Source organism: Carcharodon carcharias, chromosome 9 (genome assembly GCF_017639515.1).
Source record: "Carcharodon carcharias isolate sCarCar2 chromosome 9, sCarCar2.pri, whole genome shotgun sequence".
NCBI classification, from domain to species: Eukaryota; Metazoa; Chordata; class Chondrichthyes; order Lamniformes; family Lamnidae; genus Carcharodon; species Carcharodon carcharias.
The window spans coordinates 89,756,012-89,776,707 of record NC_054475.1 but is presented as its reverse complement, the minus strand read 5'-3'; the positions used below and the strand labels follow the sequence as shown (position 1 = coordinate 89,776,707).

At 50.5% G+C, this 20,696-nt stretch overlaps 1 protein-coding gene across 1 annotated transcript in view; it reads left to right on the top strand.

Annotated features, from left to right (window-relative positions):
* tex11 (testis expressed 11) overlaps positions 1-20,696 on the top strand; it is a 196,183-nt gene that overhangs the window by 50,453 nt on the left and 125,034 nt on the right. The gene's annotated exons all lie outside the window — the stretch shown is intronic.

The window sequence follows — 20,696 nt, the reverse complement described above, 5'->3', positions numbered from 1 at the left end:
TGTGGCTCAACAATGGGCTATCTTCAAAAAGTATTGTTTTGGGCACAGTCAAGGTATATTCCATTGAAAGGGAAAGTTAGGACAAACAAATCCAGAGCTCTCTGGATGCAAAAGGAGATTGAAATTAAGATAAAGAAGAAAAAGTGCGCTTATGACAGGTGTCAGGTAGAAAATGCAATTGAGAGCCAAGAAGAATACAGAAGGTTCAGAGGGGAGGTGAAAGTATATTAGAGAAGTGAAGAGGGATTATGAGAAAAGACTGTCAGCCAACAAAAAGGGGAATTCCAGGCTTCTATAGGCATATAAGTAGTAAAAGGGTGGTAAAAGGAGGAGTAGGGCCGATTTAAGGATCTAAAAGGGAATTTACAGATGGGCGGAGGGGCCATAGCTGAGCTATTAAATGAATACTTTGAATCCGTCTTTACCAAGGAACTAGAAGCTACCCAGGCTATGGTGACAGAAGAGGACACTCTGTCACTAGAAGGGTTCAAAATTGATAAGGAGGAAGTGTTGAATAGACTGTCAGTACTTAAAGTTGACAAGGCACCAGGATCGGATGAGATGCATCCAAGGATACTGAAGGAAGTGAGTGTAGAAATTGCAGGCGCAGTGGCTGTAATTTATCAGTCTTCCCTAGCCTCAGGGGTGGTGTCAGGGAACTGAAGAATTACGAAAATATGCCCTTGTTCAAAAAAAGGTTGTAGGGATAAGCCCAGCAATTACGGACCAGTCAGTTTAACTGCAGTGGTGAGCAAGATCTAGAAACAATTATTCGGGATAGAAATAGTAGACAAATGGAAAAATCTGGGTTGATAAGGAAGAGCCAGCATGATTTCTAAAGGGAAAATTGTGTTTAACTAATTAATCCAGCGTGGGAGGAAGTGGCAGCTGTGCCCAACGCACTACAAAAGAGGAAAAGCACCTAGTGCCGAGAAAGGATGAATGATCTCCTGCCTTCCGGCAGGGTAAGTCACTCTTCTCATCACTCAACTCACACACTAACAAACCCATCACACATCCACAGGGATCTAATTCACTACCACTTCAAGGGACATCACCTTTCACTCTCTCGGACACACCGTCATTGTCCTCATTCCGTCCGTGAGACCACTCACCACCCACACATGCCAGGCATACTTATCATCTGCCTTGGCAGGCGTCCTGCTTACACTGTCTCCATCTCTATTCATGCAGGACAAGCTGGCACACAAGAACAAGGAGAGGTCGCAGACTAGTGGAGGAATGCCTGAAATCAAGATCGTCCCGGACTTTGAAATTAGAGCTATCCAGCTGGCTGGAGTGGATCTGGACCATTCCTGTGCTGATGGTGAGGTCGGCGGTGCTCGACCAAGTGAGGATCCAGCAGTGCAACATGCATCAGACAACCGTGCTATGAGTGATGCGTCCTGTTTCGCAGTCCTCTGCCATGCACTAATTATCTTTCCCTGCTTTTAGAGGCACATCTGGGAAACAGCCAACAGAGTCCACGACTCAATCAAGTCCTGAAGAAACCTCTGAACAGGAATCGGAAGGCACCTTCATTGAAGACCTATCACAGCGCTCACCCACACCTTCCATCAGTGCAGAGACACGCACCTTCGTGGGACCTAGCTATACAGTAGCCTCAGGATCACAATCTGGTGAGCACATCGCACTTTCTGATCCACAGCAGGCGGTGGCAGGGACTTCCCAAGTCCCTGCCACTCAGAGGACTGCTGGAGGCCAGAAATCTGCTGATTCTGAGTCAGATGCCAAGCCTTTGAACGCAGTCGTGTTTCATTCGTTGGAGCTGCAAAGGCAAGCTCTGGAACATCAGGAAGGGGTATCTGTTGCACTCCTCAGATTGCAGGGTGCGATGGAGGAGTCTGTGGGGATAGCGCTGGCATGCCAACACACCATGGTCAACACTGGGTAGGATGGCAGTCGCCATGGAGACCTTGGTCATGAACATCAGTCCTGCATTGCTGCGCAGGCTGAATTCCATCGCTGACGCCATACTTGGCCTTTAACAGTGTGCACGCGAGAGGGGTGCAGGGCAGCTTGATCTCACTCCAGCTACCCCTTCTCCTCAAGGAGTCAGCCAGGGGCCCTTGGGCACCATAGGGAGGAGGATCAGTAGGTGCACACCCCAGGGCCATCCATCCAGGTGACTCCAGGAGTGTCTGGCCCATCTGAATCCCCACTTCCTGTGATCCCAGCAACTCCAGCTCCAAATGCCAAGGAGGTGGCATAGTGGTATTATTACTGGACTGGTAATGTAGAGACCCGGGGTAATACTCTGGAGACCTGGGTTTGAATCCCATCATAGCAGATGGTGCAATTGGATTCTAAAAATAATTTGCAATTAAAAGTCAAAAGAAGACCATGAAACCATTGTCGATTGTTGTAAAAACCCATCTGGTTCACTAATGTCCTTTAGGGAAGGAATCTGCCCTCCTCACCTGGTCTAGTCTACATGTGCCTCCAGATCCACATCAACGTGGGTGACTCTTAAATGCTCTAAATGGCCTAGCAATCCACTCAGTTGTACCAAACTGCTATAAAGCCAATAAAAAGTAATGAAACTGGATGGATCAACCGGCATCGATCTAGGCACCAAAAACGACAACGGCAAACCCAGCCCTGTCGACCCTGCAGAGTTGGCCTCCCTAATATTTGGGGGCTTGGGCCAAATTTGGGAGAGCTGTCTCACAGACTAGTCAAGCAACAACCTGACATAATATTCATGGAATCATACCTTATAGATCATGTCCCAGACACCACCATCACCATCCCTGGATATGTCCTGTCCCACTGGCAGGACAGACCGAGCACAGTGGTATACAGTCAAAAGGGAGTTGCCCTGGGAGTCCTCAGCATCGACTCCAGACCCCATGAAGTCTCATGGTATCAAGTCAAACATGGGCAAGGAAACCTCCTGCTGATTACCACGTATGGCTGCCCCCTCTTCAGCTGATGCATCAGTACCTCCATGTTGAACACCACTTGGAGGAAGCACTGAAGGTGGCAAGGGCACAGAATGTACTCTGGGTGGGGGACTTCAATGTCTGTTGAGGACACCCTGCATTGTGTTGTGTGACACTACCACCGTGCTAAATGGGATAAATTTCGAACAGATCTAGCAATTCAAGACTGGGCATCCATGAGATGCTGTGCGCCATCAGCAGCAGCAGAATTATACCCAACCACAATCTGTAACCTCATGGCCTGGCATATGCCCCCCACTCTACCATTACCACCAAGCCAGGGGATCAACCCTAGTTCAATGAAGAGTGCAGAAGGGCAGGCCAGGAGCAGCGCCAGGCATACCTAGAAGCGAGGGCCTGAATCTTGTGTTCTGAGGTCAGGCGTGTGCCCGACCCAAATGCATGTGAAATTGCACAAAAAGTCGTCGAGCGTGCGTCCCGACCTCACTGTGCATGCCTGCAATATTGAGTTCAAGAGGCACATGTGGGAATCTGAATAGCGCCCGCCGACAATTAAAGGGCCAATTGAGGTCATTAAGAAGTCTATTGACTGCAATTTTACGTTGCCCGTGCAATTTTTAGCTCATTGCACATGCAAAATGTATGGGTGGAATTCACGTTTTAATAATTTCCTCATCCACAGGTGGGATAAAAGACTCTCTGAGCAGCAGCACTTTCTCTGTCTTTGCCAGTTCTTTGCTGCGTGAGTATGGAGTTGTTCCAGAGTTTCTCGGCATCTTGTTTGATTGTCAAACCTGCCTTTCAGCATCTCAGGTCTTCGTCTTCCCTGGAAGGTTTCCCTGAGTGTTCCAGCACAGTGTTCCTTCATTTTCAATGCAATGGTCCTCTGCATCCCATCTAATGGGGATAGTGCATTCTGCTGGTGGAACCTCATCTGAAGAGGAACAGAGGGGCAGAATGGAGAGGAGGCCAGGTGTGCACAGGCAGCGTCCCAGGGACAGACCTTTAAGAGAAGAGGCATGGGCTCTGTTGGTGCAGGGCCAGCAGGGAGGCCAAGGTGGCAGGGTACACCAAAGACCCCACTACCCAATGTCTAGATGTTCAAGCAGTGCTTCAGTTAGCTCTAGATGTTTGAAGTCCAGCGCGACAGGAGACTCCGCCTCTCCAGGGATACAGTGACAGCAATTTGTCACATGATAGGTCCGGAAATCGCCTCCGACTGCTTGAGCGGACACACCATGCCACCAGCCACCAAAGTGGCTCTGAAGGTCACAGTGACCCTCAACTGCTATGCCTCAGGTTCTTTTCAAGGCTCAGTGGGGGATCTTAATCAGCACCGTTTCTTAATCAGCTGCACACAGATGCGTCAAGCTCATAACTGATGCTATCTTTAGACACCTCTGCAAGTTTATTCACTTCTGGAGACACGAAGCGAGCCAGGCGGAGAGAGCATGAGGCTTCGCTGTGATGGCTAGATTCCCCTGTGTCCAGGGTGTAATAGCTTGCACTCTCGTGGCCATCAAGGCACCAGCAGGTGAGCCTGGAGTTTTCATAAACAAAGGGTTTCCACTCAATGAATGTTCACATCGCCCGTGACCACAGGATACAGATTCTCCAAGTTTTTGCCGTTACCCTGGGAGCTCACATGATGCTTACATCTTGCAGCATTCACATAGCAAAGCTATTCATGGATCCTGCATGGTGGGATGGATGGCTCCTGGGCGACAGGGGCTATCCCTTGAAGAAGTGGCTGATAACCCCACTGCATTAGCCAAGAACTTAGTTCGAGGAGAGATACAACAGGAGTCATGCCTCCACAAGGCTGTGTTAGAGAGAACCATTGGGCTGCTGAAGATACACTTCAGATGCCTGGATCAGTCAGGGGAAGCATTGCAATATCCTCCATAGCGTGCCTGCCTCATAGTCGTTGCATGCTGTGCCCTGCACAACCTGGCTCTCTCAAGGGTGGACCCACTGGAGTCTGAGTAAAGCGAGGTAGCTCCACAGCCCACGGAGGATGACTCAAGTGATGGTTGAGAGGAAGAGCCTGGGGAGGCGCAGGGTGAGAACCTCGAGGCAAAGGACAGGAACCTTCATGGAGGCAGGGACACCAGGGATGCTTTGATCCAGCAAATCTTCTGCTAGGTATCCAAGGCATCGATGCCTCATCAAGCCAATGGCATGTCTCCTTTGCTAACGATTAATAAATGAGAACCCAACCCAGTACGCCAGCACCACGCAACGCCATACTTCTGTAAGCCTGTGCTCCATCTGGCACAATACGTACCATCCAGCCAACTCAGCTCATTTAAGTCAAATAAATGTTTGTTACTTCAATAGGAGAAACAAAGTGTCCATCCCTAACACAAGAATCAAAATAATTAATGCAAAAAATATCTCCCGTGACATGCCCCTGTTTTTCTCAAGGTGCCTTCAATTTACGTCTGTGAGTGCTGTGTCTTGGTGCCCCCTTGCTGACAGTGACATTGGAGACAGCCTGCTGACTCTGCTGTTCTAGTGGCGCTGACGACCTTGGCGGTCGTCCTTTGGCTGCATGAGCCTGAGCAGGCTCCACCTGGGAGGGTGCATCCAGCCCCATGGCTGGACACTCCTCAGTCGTTGCAGCATCATCAGATGCAGCAGGGTGGAGGAGCTGGTGCCCTCATCCAGAGCGCCCTGAGCGAACGCCTGCCAGCTTGAAGTACATTTGCACCTCCCTATTCACTATTGATGAACGGGGTCTTAGCCAGGAGATTAAGTGCCTCATCAATCTCTCACACTGGCACTGACTTCCTGAGGTCACTGCCCGTGTGAGTGCTTGCAGGTCTGAGTGCAGGGAATCAACCCTGAACTTGGTCTCCAGCTGTGCTCCCACTGTCAGCTCCCTGGGACCTGCCTCTGCCAGCTCCTTGTGGAAGTGTGATGTGCCCTCACCACTCTGCATTACCTGCGGAGCTGAATAGCTAATGCTCACTGACGTATGAGTATCTGCGCAGGTGTCTGGTTCAGAGACGGTGTAACACTAGTGCTGGTGTGATGTCTTCCTCTGAGCTCATTGGGGGGGGTCTCTGGCGCTCCTGCAGATGGCGCACCTGCGGGAGGAAGGCAAAAGATCAGTAGATTCAATCTTTAGAGTCACTATGCATGCTAGGCGGGCTGAGGAGACAGTGGAGACCTGCTGCATGGTGCCATCTTCATTGGAGCTTCAGTGGGCTCTGGTTACAACAGTTCAGTTTCTGATGAGAGGAGCCCATTATGTTTCAATTACTCACCATACACGCATCTGTCACCTGCACTATTACCTTCATCCGAGACCCCCCACCTCACCATAACTGGAGGAGCGAGCTGGCCAGTGGCATTCCTCTCCAGCATTGCTTTTGTGCTTCATGAGGATGCACAGATTTGGTACTCCTACGCCCGTTCTGTGGCATTCCGCAGTGTTATGACTGTTAAACTGGCAGGGACAGCACACTGCTGGGGATTGTTAAAGTGGCAGAGGCAGCACATTTCAGGGAAAAATAGCCACATCACTGCTCCGTCTCCCTGAAGGTCCTTTCCTGACAGGAGGAGCACTACTGCAGACCAAGACCATGCTGCTTTTGAGGCCGGTGATGAGCCTCTGGAGTCATCCTCAGGCGGCAGATGCTGGATGTCCAGAGGGATGCAAGGGAAGAATTGATGTAGATCCATGAGGATCTGTGTGCCATGGTCTCTAACATGGAGGAGTCCATGTGGAGCATGAGGTTCTGCGTTGACCCTTAATACCGAGCACACAGCCTCCTCCATTGAGAGGGCGGCGACTCTCATGGAGAGGCAGCTTCAGGAGCAGACTCAGGGCTCTTGGGGTTGCGCTCGGACCTGCATGCACTCCCACCCGGGCATTAGGCAGGCTGTGTCACTGTGGCACATCTCACTCTGCAATGCACTGAGGCCAGTCGTGCTGACATCCTGGCCTTGGTAGGTCAGGCTTAAATGCCAGTTGGCATACACACTCTTAGATGCCTAAACACTCTGAGCAATGGGCACCCGAGTTAAGTCCTCCACACAGGTCCATGCCATTTCTGCACCTACCCTTGCTGACTACAGCAGATCATTGAACCTTTTGCAGCACTGAAGCCACGTCCGGCGCACCACGTCGTGCCCAGTGACCTGGGCGGCGACCTCTCTCTATGCCTTCTTGGTCAGATGAGGCAGCCTTCTCTTGCTGTCCCTGGGCATTAGGATATGCCACCTGGCACTGACCTTGATTGGCACTCCCAGGCACTCTTCTGAGAAACAGAGGGCAGAGTGCCCACCTGACTTGCCCTCCCCACTTCCATGACCACCAGATTGTAAGGCCATGACTGCACACTAGGACATTTGTTGGATGCTTCCAAACAGCTCCCTCAGCCTCCACCACAACTCATGGCAGCCTTCAAGGAGCTCTCTCTTCCGTTTTTTGAACATTCCGCTGGGTCCCCATTGCACGTGGCACCTGACACGTTCCCACCCCTGTGCATGGAAAATAGACCCGGCAGTCACATTTCACTCTGGGCGTGTCTTAATTGGCCGCCTACTGTAAGATCACATTCACAGCTTCAACATTTGGGCAAACCCTGAAGGTAGAATTCAGGCTGAGGTGTCAATCTGGAGAAGCTACAACATAAAATTGCTTGCGTGCCAAACAGTATAAGCAGCAAGTAATAGAACCAAGAGATTCCACAACCAATGGATCAGTTCTAAGCTCTGAAGTCCTGCCACATCCAGTCGTGAATGGTGGTGGACAATTAAACAACTCACTGGGGGAGGAGGTACCACAAACATCCCCATCCTCAATGATGGGGGAGCCCAGCACATCAGTGCAAAAGATAAGGCTGAAGCATTTGCTACAATCTTCAGCCAGAAGTGCAGAGTGGATGACTCATCTCGGCTTCCTCCAGAGATCCCCAGCATCACAGATGCCAGTCTTTAGCCAGTTCGATTCACTTCACATGATATCACGAAACAGCTGAAGGCACTGGATAGTGCAATGGCCATGAGCCCTGATAATATTCCGGCAATAGTACCGAAGACTTCTGCTCCAGCACTTGCTGCACCCCTAGGTAAGCTGTTGCATCTACCCGGCTATGTGGAAAATTGCCCAGTTTGCCCTGTACACAAAAAGCAGGGCAAATTCAACCCGATCAATTATTGCCCCAGCATTCTACTTACCATTATCAGTAAAGTGATGGAAGGGGTCATCAACAGTGCTATCAAGTGGCATTTATTTAGCAATAACCTTCTTACTGATGCTCAGTTTGGGTTCCGCCAGGGTCACTCAGCTCCTGATCTCATTACAGCCTTAGTTCAATCATGGACAAAAGAACGGACCTCCAGAGGTAAGGTGAAAGTGACTGCCCTTGACTTCAAGGCAACTTTTGACTGAGTATGGCATCAAGGAGCCGTAGCAAAACTGGAGTCAATAGGAATCGGGGGGAACCTCTCCACTGGTTAGAGTCTTACCTAGCACAAAGAAAGATGCTCCTGGTGGTTGGAGGTCAATCGTCTCACTTCCAGGACATCACTGCAGGAGTTCCTCAGGGTAGTGTCCTAGCCCAATCATCTTCAGCTGCTTCATCAATGATCTTCTTTCCATTATAAGGTTAGAAGTGGGGATGAACGCTGATAATTGTACAATGTTTAACATCATTCGCAACCCCTCAGACACTATATCAGTCTATGTGCAAATGCAGCAAGACCTGGACAATACCCAGGGCTTGGGCTGACAAGTGGCAAGTAACATTCTCACCATGCAAGTGCCAGGCAATGACAATCTCTAACAAGAGAGAATCTAACCATTGCCCCTTGACGATCAGTGGCATCACCATCACTGAATCCCCCACTATCAAGATCCTGGGGATTACCATTGACCATAAACTGAATTGGACGAGCCATATAAATACTGTGGCTACAAAGAACAGGTCAGAGGCTAGGAGAATCCTGTGGCGGGTAGATCACCTCCTGACTCTCCAGTCAATAAAAAGGAATGAAACTGGACAGACTACCCGACACCGACCTAAGCACTGGAAATGACAATGGCAAACACAGCCCTGTCGACGCTGCAAAGTCCTCCCTACTAACAACGGGGGCTTGTGCCAAAACTGAGAGCTATCTCACAGACTAGTCAAGCAACAGCATGACATAGTCATACTCAGGGAATCACATCTTACAGATCATGTCCCAGATGCCACCATCATCATCCCTGGGTATGTCCTGTCCCACTGACAGGACAGACCCAGCAGAGGTGGTGGCGCAGTGGTATACAGTCGAAAGGGAGTTGCCCTGGGAATCCTCAACATCGGCTCTAGACTGCATGAATTCTCATTGCATCAGGTCAAATGTGGGCAAGGAAACCTCCTGCTGATTACCACGTACCACCCCCCCCTCCCCATCAGCAGACTCCCCAAAGCATGTCCACCATCTACATAGCACAAGTCAGGAGTATGATGGAATACTCTCTAGTTGCCTGGATGAGTGCTGCTCCAACAACACTCAAGAAGCTTCACACCATCCGGGACAAAGCTTGATTGGCACCCCTTGCACAAATATTCACTCCCTCCAACACTAACGAAAAGTGGTAGCAGTGTGTACCATCTACAAGATACACTGCAGAAACTCACCAAGGCTCCTTAGACAGCACCTTCCAAACCCATAACCGCTACCATCTAGAAGGACAAGGGCAGCAGACACAAGGGAACACCGAACACCTGGGAGTTCCCTAACAAGCCATTCACCATCCTGACTTGGAAATATATTGCTGTCCCTTCACTGTCACTTGGTCAAAATTCCATCCCTAACAGCACTATGTGTGTACCACACCACAGGGACCGCAGTGGTTCAAGAAGGTAGTTCGCCACCACCTTCTCAAGGGCAACTAAGGATGGACAATAAATGCTGGCCTCTCCAGTGATGCCCACATCCCGTAAATGAATAAAAGAAAGGGTGGCACTGCAACACAGCAGGACCCCGTAAGCAGGCCGGGATGCTTCAGGTCTTGGCCCTCCAGACGACACCTGCCAAGGTCATCACAGACAGGGCTCAGCAGATGCCTCCACCTCCACTGTGGATGTTTGGGGAGCAGCAAGACATAACGGCAGGGTAGGACGGTTAAGAAGATGCAATTGCACAGCCTGGGCACAGGTGTTCATCACGTGTACACAATGTTCACTATTGTAAATAAACTTCCAAGAATGTCTTCCTGGCTATGACTCTTTGTTCTGATGAGTAGTGTTGCTGTCACTCAGATGTGAAACCTTGGTCCCTGCAGAAGATAAAGCCAGGTGTCTCAGTTCAGGGCTTCTTCCCTGTGCTTTGTGCAGCCTTCACACCACAGTGATGGTCCGCCCTCGCACTCCCCGGACACATTAGTGATGCCTGCACCTTGATGGTGCTTGTCATTGTTGCCAGAATGTCATTGGCAGGTGTCACAGAATTCCTTCATTCTCTTTGTGTGCTTTCAGCACCTTTAAGGTGGGGCTAGCTCCCATCTTGTCAACATCTGTGACCAGTGACATTGTGCTCCTGAAGGGGTCAGGTGCTGAAGGCTTACAAAGGATAAAATTTCATTTCTGTGTCTCCATGTTATGACCCTGATCACAGAGCAAAAGCGAGCTACCCTCAGCCAGATAGGAGTCAGATATTCAGAGGCTAAGTGAAGATCTATGGAGTGTCCTCACTGCATGTTGTCATCATCCTCCTCGAATCGAGCAACTATTAGGCCTTCCATTGCTTCTCCATGACAGGAGCCTCATCACAGAGGGAATGTGGACAGTCTATCACCAGAGATTGAGACAGAGAGGTCAAGGAAGGGAAGGGAAGTGTCAGAGATGGACCACGTGAAAATGATGGAGGAGTGGAGATTGGAAGCAAAATTAATAAATTTTTCCAAGTCCTGACGAGAGCATGAAGCGGCACCGAAGTAATCATCGATGTACCGGAGAAAGAGTTGTGGAAGGGGGCCGGAGTAGGACTGCAACAAGGAATGTTCCACATACCCCATAAAGAGACAGGCATAGCTGGGGCCCATGCGGGTACCCATAGCCACACCTTTTATTTGGAGGAAGTGAGAGGAGTTGAAGGAGAAATTGTTCAGTGTGAGAACAAGTTCAGCCAGACGGAGGAGAGTAGTGGTGGATGGGGATTGTTCGGGCCTCTGTTCGAGGAAGAAGCTAAGGGCCCTCAGACCATCCTGGTGGGGGATGGAGGTGTAGAGGGATTGGACGTCCATGGTGAAGAGTAAGCGGTTGGGGCCAGGGAACTGGAAATTGTTGATGTGACGTAAGGTGTCAGAGGAATCACGGATGTAGGTGGGAAGGGACTGGACAAGGGGAGAGAGAAGGGAATCAAGATAACGAGAAATGAGTTCTGTGGGGCAGGAGTAAGCTGAGACGATCGGTCTACCGGGGCAGTTCTGTTTGTGGATTTTGGGTAGGAGATAGAAGCGGGCCGTCCGAGGTTGGGCGACTATCAGGTTGGAAGCTGTGGGAGGGAGATCCCCAGAGGAGATGAGGTCAGTGACAGTCCTGGAAACAATGGCTTGATGTTCAGTGGTGGGGTCATGGTCCAGGGAGAGGTAGGAGGAAGTGTCTGCGAGTTGACGCTCAGCCTCCGCGAGGTAGAGGTCAGTGCGCCAGACAACAACAGCACCACCCTTGTCAGCGGGTTTGATGACAATGTCAGGGTTGGACCTGAGAGAATGGAGTGCAGTAAGTTCAGAGAGAGACAGGTTAGAATGGGTGAGAGGAGCAGAGAAATTGAGACGACTAATGTTGCGCCGACAGTTCTCAATGAAAAGATCGAGAGAAGGTAAGAATCCAGAGGGAGGGGTCCAGGTGGAGGGAGAATATTGGAGATGGGTAAAAGGATCTGTTGAACTGGGAAAGGACTCGTACCCAAAGAAGTGAGCCCGGAGACGAAGACGGCGGAAGAAGAGTTCAGTATCATGCCGAGCCCGAAATTCATTGAGGTGAGGGCGTAAGGGTATGAAACTAAGTCCTTTGCTGAGCACTGAACGTTCAGCATCGGAGAGGGGAAGGTCAGGGGGTATAGTGAATACACGGCTGGGGTTGGGATTGGAAGAAAGAGTGGGGACGGAGGAACAGGCAGGGGTGGGGGGTCCTAGATGGGTGTTGGTGTCGATGAGTTGTTGTAGCTTGCGTTCCTTAGCACTTGAGAGAAAGAGAAAAAGTTTCTTGTTGAGGCGTCGGATGAGCCGAAGGATAAAATGAAACTGGGGGCACGCGCAGCTTTGAAAAAGGGTACGGCGGTGCTGCTGGAGGGAGAGGTCGAGTGTGTTCATATGGCGGCGCATGGCACTGAGTGTGGATTTCAGAATGTGACGGGAACAGCAGTCCGAGAAACGTTTTATGTCCCGGAGATACCTGTAATCCTGGGTGGGTTCGAAACATGAGGGGTGGAATTTCAGTTGAAATCCACGTGGGGTAAGTCGGAGACGGAGACAGTCACTGAGAAAGGAGATATGGCTGTGAAAGCGGGTTTTAGTAAACACCTTGTCAAACACTAGGAGGGAAATAGAAAGCAAAGAAGGTGAGCAAGACAACAGAGAGATACGGTATGGTAGTCCACCAATATCCATTACAAACCCACCGACTCCCACAGCTATCTCGACTACAGCTCCTCACACCCTGCTTCCTGTAAGGACTCCATCCCATTCTCTCAATTCCTTCGCCTCCGTCGCATCTGTTCCGATGATGCTACATTCAAAAACAGTTCCTCTGACATGTCCTCCTTCTTCCTTAACCGAGGTTTTCCACCCACGGTCGTTGACAGGGCCCTCAACCGTGTCCGGCCCATCCCCCGCGCATCCGCCCTCACGCCTTCTCCTCCCTCCCAGAAACATGATAGGGTCCCCCTTGTCCTCACTTATCACCCCACCAGCCTCCGCATTCAAAGGATCATCCTCCGCCATTTCCGCCAACTCCAGCATGATGCCACCACCAAACACATCTTCCCTTCACCCCCCTTATCGGCATTCCATAGGGATCGCTCCCTCCGGGACACCCTGGTCCACTCCTCCATCACCCCCTACTCCTCAACCCCCTCCTATGGCACCACCCCATGCCCACGCAAAAAATGCAATACCTGCCCCTTCACTTCCTCTCTCCTCACCGTCCAAGGACCCAAACACTCCTTTCAAGTGAAGCAGCATTTCACTTGCATTTCCCCCAACTTAGTCTACTGCATCCGTTGCTCCCAATGTGGTCTCCTCTACATTGGAGAGACCAAACGTAAACTGGGCGACCGCTTTGCAGAACACCTGGGGTCTGTCCGCAAGAATGACCCAAACCTCCCTGTCGCTTGCCATTTCAACACTCCACCCTGCTCTCTTGCCCACATGTCTGTCCTTGGCTTGCTGCATTGTTCCAGTGAAGCCCAACGCAAACTGGAGGAACAACACCTCATCTTCCGACTAGGGACTTTACAGCCTTCTGGACTGAATATTGAATTCAACAACTTTAGGTCGTAAGCTCCCTCCCCCATCCCCACCCCCTTTCTGTTTCCCCCTTCCCTTTTTTTTTCCAATAAATTATAAAGATTTTCCTTTTCCCACCTATTTCCATTATATATTAAAAAAAAAACCCACTAGAGCTATACCTTGAGTGCCCTACCATCCATTCTTAATTAGCACATTCGTTTAGATAATATCACCAACTTTAATTTTAACACCTATGTGTTCTATTGTACTATTGTCGTTGACATCTTTTGATGATCTGCTTCTATCACTGCTTGTTTGTCCCTACAACCACACACCCCCACCCCCCCCTCCACCTCTTTGTCTCTCTATCTCTCCGCCCCCCCCCACACACACCTTAAACCAGCTTATATTTCAACTCTTTCTTGGACTCGAACGCAAGTTCTGTCGAAGGGTCATGAGGACTCGAAACGTCAACTCTTTTCTTCTCCGCCGATGCTGCCAGACCTGCTGAGTTTTTCCAGGTAATTCTGTTTTTGTTTTGGATTTCCAGCATCCGCAGTTTTTTTGTTCTTATCTCTGTGTTTAATTGACTGCCACTGCTCTTCAAGAAATGCCTACCTCCTTGAAGAAGTTCTGTTCCACTCTGCGACAAGATTTCCGTATCTCTCTGTTGTCTTGCTCACCTTCTTTGCTTTCCACTTCCCTCCTAGTGTTTGACAAGGTGTTTACTAAAACCCGCTTTCACAGCCATATCTCCTTTCTCAGTGACTGTCTCCGTCTCCGACTTACCCCACGTGGATTTCAACTGAAATTCCACCCCTCATGTTTCGAACCCACCCAGGATTACAGGTATCTCCGGGACATAAAACGTTTCTCGGACTGCTGTTCCCGTCACATTCTGAAATCCACACTCAGTGCCATGCGCCGCCATATGAACACACTCGACCTCTCCCTCCAGCAGCACCGCCGTACCCTTTTTCAAAGCTGCGCGTGCCCCCAGTTTCATTTTATCCTTCGGCTCATCCGACGCCTCAACAAGAAACTTTTTCTCTTTCTCTCAAGTGCTAAGGAACGCAAGCTACAACAACTCATCGACACCAACACCCATCTAGGACCCCCCACCCCTGCCTGTTCCTCCGTCCCCACTCTTTCTTCCAATCCCAACCCCAGCCGTGTATTCACTATACCCCCTGACCTTCCCCTCTCCGATGCTGAACGTTCAGTGCTCATCAAAGGACTTAGTTTCATACCCTTACGCCCTCACCTCAATGAATTTCGGGCTCGGCATGATACTGAACTCTTCTTCCGCCGTCTTCGTCTCCGGGCTCACTTCTTTGGGTACGAGTCCTTTCCCAGTTCAACAGATCCTTTTACCCATCTCCAATATTCGCCCTCCACCTGGACCCCTCCCTCTGGATTCTTATCTTCTCTCGATCTTTTCATTGAGAACTGTCGGCGCAACATTAGTCGTCTCAATTTCTCTGCTCCTCTCACCCATTCTAACCTGTCTCTCTCTGAACTTACTGCACTCCATTCTCTCAGGTCCAACCCTGACATTGTCATCAAACCCGCTGACAAGGGTGGTGCTGTTGTTGTCTGGCGCACTGACCTCTACCTCGCGGAGGCTGAGCGTCAACTCGCAGACACTTCCTCCTACCTCTCCCTGGACCATGACCCCACCACTGAACATCAAGCCATTGTTTCCAGGACTGTCACTGACCTCATCTCCTCTGGGGATCTCCCTCCCACAGCTTCCAACCTGATAGTTGCCCAACCTCGGACGGCCCGCTTCTATCTCCTACCCAAAATCCACAAACAGAACTGCCCCGGTAGACCGATCGTCTCAGCTTGCTCCTGCCCCACAGAACTCATTTCTCGTTATCTTGACTCCCTTCTCTCTCCCCTTGTCCAGTCCCTTCCCACCTACATCCGTGATTCCTCTGACACCTTACGTCACATCAACAATTTCCAGTTCCCTGGCCCCAACCGCTTACTCTTCACCATGGACGTCCAATCCCTCTACACCTCCATCCCCCACCAGGATGGTCTGAGGGCCCTTAGCTTCTTCCTCGAACAGAGGCCCGAACAATCCCCATCCACCACTACTCTCCTCCGTCTGGCTGAACTTGTTCTCACACTGAACAATTTCTCCTTCAACTCCTCTCACTTCCTCCAAATAAAAGGTGTGGCTATGGGTACCCGCATGGGCCCCAGCTATGCCTGTCTCTTTATGGGGTATGTGGAACATTCCTTGTTGCAGTCCTACTCCGGCCCCCTTCCACAACTCTTTCTCAGGTACATCGATGATTACTTCGGTGCCGCTTCATGCTCTCGTCAGGACTTGGAAAAATTTATTAATTTTGCTTCCAGTCTCCACCCCTCCATCATTTTCACGTGGTCCATCTCTGACACTTCCCTTCCCTTCCTTGACCTCTCTGTCTCAATCTCTGGTGATAGACTGTCCACCAATATCCATTACAAACCCACCGACTCCCACAGCTATCTCGACTACAGCTCCTCACACCCTGCTTCCTGTAAGGACTCCATCCCATTCTCTCAATTCCTTCGCCTCCGTCGCATCTGTTCCGATGATGCTACATTCAAAAACAGTTCCTCTGACATGTCCTCCTTCTTCCTTAACCGAGGTTTTCCACCCACGGTCGTTGACAGGGCCCTCAACCGTGTCCGGCCCATCCCCCGCGCATCCGCCCTCACGCCTTCTCCTCCCTCCCAGAAACATGATAGGGTCCCCCTTGTCCTCACTTATCACCCCACCAGCCTCCGCATTCAAAGGATCATCCTCCGCCATTTCCGCCAACTCCAGCATGATGCCACCACCAAACACATCTTCCCTTCACCCCCCTTATCGGCATTCCATAGGGATCGCTCCCTCCGGGACACCCTGGTCCACTCCTCCATCACCCCCTACTCCTCAACCCCCTCCTATGGCACCACCCCATGCCCACGCAAAAAATGCAATACCTGCCCCTTCACTTCCTCTCTCCTCACCGTCCAAGGACCCAAACACTCCTTTCAAGTGAAGCAGCATTTCACTTGCATTTCCCCCAACTTAGTCTACTGCATCCGTTGCTCCCAATGTGGTCTCCTCTACATTGGAGAGACCAAACGTAAACTGGGCGACCGCTTTGCAGAACACCTGGGGTCTGTCCGCAAGAATGACCCAAACCTCCCTGTCGCTTGCCATTTCAACACTCCACCCTGCTCTCTTGCCCACATGTCTGTCCTTGGCTTGCTGCATTGTTCCAGTGAAGCCCAACGCAAACTGGAGGAACAACACCTCATCTTCCGACTAGGGACTTTACAGCCTTCTGGACTGAATATTGAATTCAACAACTTTAGGTCGTAAGCTCCCTCCCCCATCCCCACCCCCTTTCTGTTTCCCCCTTCCCTTTTTTTTCCAATAAATTATAAAGATTTTCCTTTTCTCACCTATTTCCATTATATATTAAAAAAAAACCCACTAGAGCTATACCTTGAGTGCCCTACCATCCATTCTTAATTAGCACATTCGTTTAGATAATATCACCAACTTTAATTTTAACACCTATGTGTTCTATTGTACTATTGTCGTTGACATCTTTTGATGATCTGCTTCTATCACTGCTTGTTTGTCCCTACAACCACACACCCCCACCCCCCCCCTCCACCTCTTTGTCTCTCTATCTCTCCGCCCCCCACACACACACCTTAAACCAGCTTATATTTCAACTCTTTCTTGGACTCGAACGCAAGTTCTGTCGAAGGGTCATGAGGACTCGAAACGTCAACTCTTTTCTTCTCCGCCGATGCTGCCAGACCTGCTGAGTTTTTCCAGGTAATTCTGTTTTTGTTTTGGATTTCCAGCATCCGCAGTTTTTTTGTTCTTAACCATAAGCCAGTCTCTAGTCAACCGTTCACATATGTAATGTGAGGATCTATGGTGTTTCCTTACTGCATGTCATCATTATCTTCCACAAATGTAGCAGCTATGAGGGTCTTCTGAGCATGCCTGCCTCGTTTGCCCAATGCAATGACCTCATCCTCGCCTTTGAGTACCTCCTCAACTTCATTGGAGGAGACCTCCAGCTGCTCCATCTCCTACTCAGCCAGCTCTTCTCCCCATTGCAGCACCAGGTTGTAAAGGACGCAGGAGGCGACGATGAAGTGTGACACCCTCTGTGGACTATATTGCAGAACTCCACTAGATCAGTCCAGGCAGACGGCCTACAAAGGATAAAATTTCATGGCTGTGTCTCCTCATTTTCAGCATCCTGATGGTTTGCTCCACCGAGGTGTGAGCTGCAGCATGAGCCTTGTTATACCTTTGCTCTGCTGCAGTCTGAGGCCGCTGCATCGGTGTCATCACCACGTCCCCTGAGGGTAACCCTTGTCCCCAAGAAGACATCCCTGCTGCCTCTGTGGACCCTGAAAGATGTCAGAGATCGGAGACCAACTGAGAACGTAGGAGTCGTGAACACTTCCTGGGAACCATGCGCTGACCTGCAGGATGCAATGAAGATCTGAGCGCCACATGAGTGCACCCTGCACCTATGGGAAACCTGAGATCTGGGCATCCAAGCGCCCTTGCATCCTTGCTTTTCTGGACCTGGGAGAAATGCACAAAGTTGTGTGCCTTCACGAAGATTGTATCCATGACCTCATGAAAGCATTTGTGGGTGAAGTCTTGTCAAATTCCATGGAGGTCACCTGTGGAGCCCTGAAAGATGCCATTGGCTTAAAAACTGAGCACTGCAATCACTTTCACAACCACGGGCAGTGGATGCCCTCCATGACCCTGTGGCACTAAATCTTTGCAACAGCTGACAGATGTGACCGACCAGTTCCCTAGGCATCTGCAATCTTCAGCGACACTGGTTCTCGGTCATCTGCAAGAATGAAAGACAGTGCCTATAGACCCTAGGCTAGCTAGGTGCCGACCATTGACGGCTCTCTGTGGCTTTTCAGCAGTGTATGCAGGAGCCCTGATGCCGCTTCTTTCTGAGGGTTCTGCTCAGGGTTCTCCTCTGCACAGCCAGGTACCTCTGTCACTCTCGTCTCCTTTGTCTCCACTCTAGCCCCGAGGCATACAGCTAGTTTACCAGGCTCCATGCTCCTGGTGTCCTCCTGCAGGATAAAAGAGAGAGACATGTGGGTTAGCTTGGGTACTCTAAGAATCTGAAGGCCCCTTAACACATCGTGGAGAGTGCTGACCATCACTTGGATGGCCAGAGTTTAGTTCACTGCATGGCTGCCAGAAACCCCACCCTCCTTTGCCACACTCCACCTGACCTCTTAGCAGCAGCTTTTCCCACTGGACTGCATTCTGTTCTCTCAGCTGAGGTGCAGGCAGTCTCCTAACCTGCACTGCAAGTCTGTACTGTTAGCTTGAACCATGGGGGAGACTGGTCCAAACCGGAATGATATTGCAAGCAGAAGTGAGCGCCTTCATCAGTGACTTCTCCATGGCCAGCTTTCGCAAGGAGATTGTACAATGTGCGCAGTCATCCAACTGTTCTGTCCGCTAAAACGTTCATTAGTTTTCAACCGGTATCCTAGGGGTGAAAAGCTCTAGAGCACATCTTGGCAATTCCATGCCTCTACGTTGCTTGAGTGGGCAGATAAGCCAGAGCCCCAACTCAAAGCATGTCAGTGTAGCTGTATCTGAGTTGTCTCAGCGGAATCGTCACTTTATATAAGGTTTCCCTAATGCATGGCTGCTTCCCTCTCCCCCACACTACAGATGCTTGTGCACCACCAACAACTGCAGAGCAGCCCTTGATTCCCCCCGACCTCGCCTCAACCATAGAGCAGTGCTTGCCCACCCCCTTACCCCAACTCACCTCAACCGCAGGGTAGCACTTCCACCATCCCAACTCGCCTGAACCGCAGGGCAGCCCTCCCTCCACCCCTCCAATGCACCTGAACCTTGAAGTCCAACAGGCAACCCTTGTGAGCACATCACAACATTACGATGCACTCACCTACAAGTTCCCCTCGAAGTTCCGTGCACCAAGTGCACACCTTATCTATACTGTTGTGAAACGTGTCAGCATGCACGGATGATCCAGCATGGGGAGATGATTCCGGCGGAATGGGCTTCTGATGATTTGCAGATGAATTGCAATGCAGTTGCTGACATCAGACGATGGGGAAAAGGGCCGCCATTAACGGGCAGAGCGGACAATTGCAAACTGGTTTTACGACGTTATGAAACCAGTTTTTGGCATTCTTGCCATATTGTTGACTCACGCCTCCGAACACCCACAATGTCAGCGGGCTCAGAAAATTACACCCTGAATGTGTGTGGGGGTTGGGGGAAGTGTGTGTGTGTGTAGGGGGATGTGGCAGAGAGAGAGAGTGTGTGAGTGACTGTATGTTTGGCGGGGGTGTGTTAAGTGAGAGTGTGTGTGTGAGAGAGATTGTGTGTGTGTGTTGGAGGGAAGGTGGGGGAGTGAGAGAGAGAGGGTGTGAATGAGAGTGAGTAAATGTGTATGGGGGTGGGGGAGTGAGAGAGTGTGTGTGTGTGTGAGTGAGATGAACATGTGAGGGGTGGGGGAGTGAGAAATTTTGTGTGGGGAGGGAGAGTGTGTGTATGTGAGAAAGTGAGTGTGTGTGTGGGGTAGGAGAGAGAGTGTATAAGTGAGAGTGGGTGAGTGTGGGCGGGGAGTGAGAGAGTGAGGATGTGTGTTTGTGAGGTGGGGGAGTGAGAAAGTGCATGTGTGAGTGAGATAGGGTGTGTGTGTGGGGTGGGGGAGTGAGAAAGTGTGAGTGAGATTGTGTATGTGTGTGAGAGATTGTGTGTGTGTGTGTGTTGGAGAGAAGATGGGGTAGAGAGTGAATGAATGTGTGTCGGGTTGGGGGGAGTGACAGTGAGTGAGATGAACGTGTGAGGGGTGGGGGAGTGAGACTTTTTGTGTGTGTGTGTGTATGTGAGAGTGTGTGTGTGGGGTGGGAGAGTGAGAGTGTGTGTATGTGAGAGAGAGTGTGTGTGTGTGTGTGGGGTGGAAGAGTGTGAGAGAGTAGGTGTGCATGTGTGTGGTGGGGGAGTGAGAAAGTGCATGTGTGAGTGAGATAGTGTGTGTGTGTGTTGAAGAGAAGGTGGGGAGAGAGAGAAAGTGAGAGTGAGTGAATGTGTATGGGTTTGGGGGAGTGAGAATGTGAGTGAGATGAACGTGTGAGGGATGGGGAAGTGAGAAGTTTGTGTGTGTGTGTGGGATGGGAGAGTGAGAGTGTGTGTGGTGTATTTGAATGAGTGATTGTGTGTGGGGTGGGAGAGAGTGAGGTGAGTGGGAATGGGGGAGTGAAGGTGTGTGTGA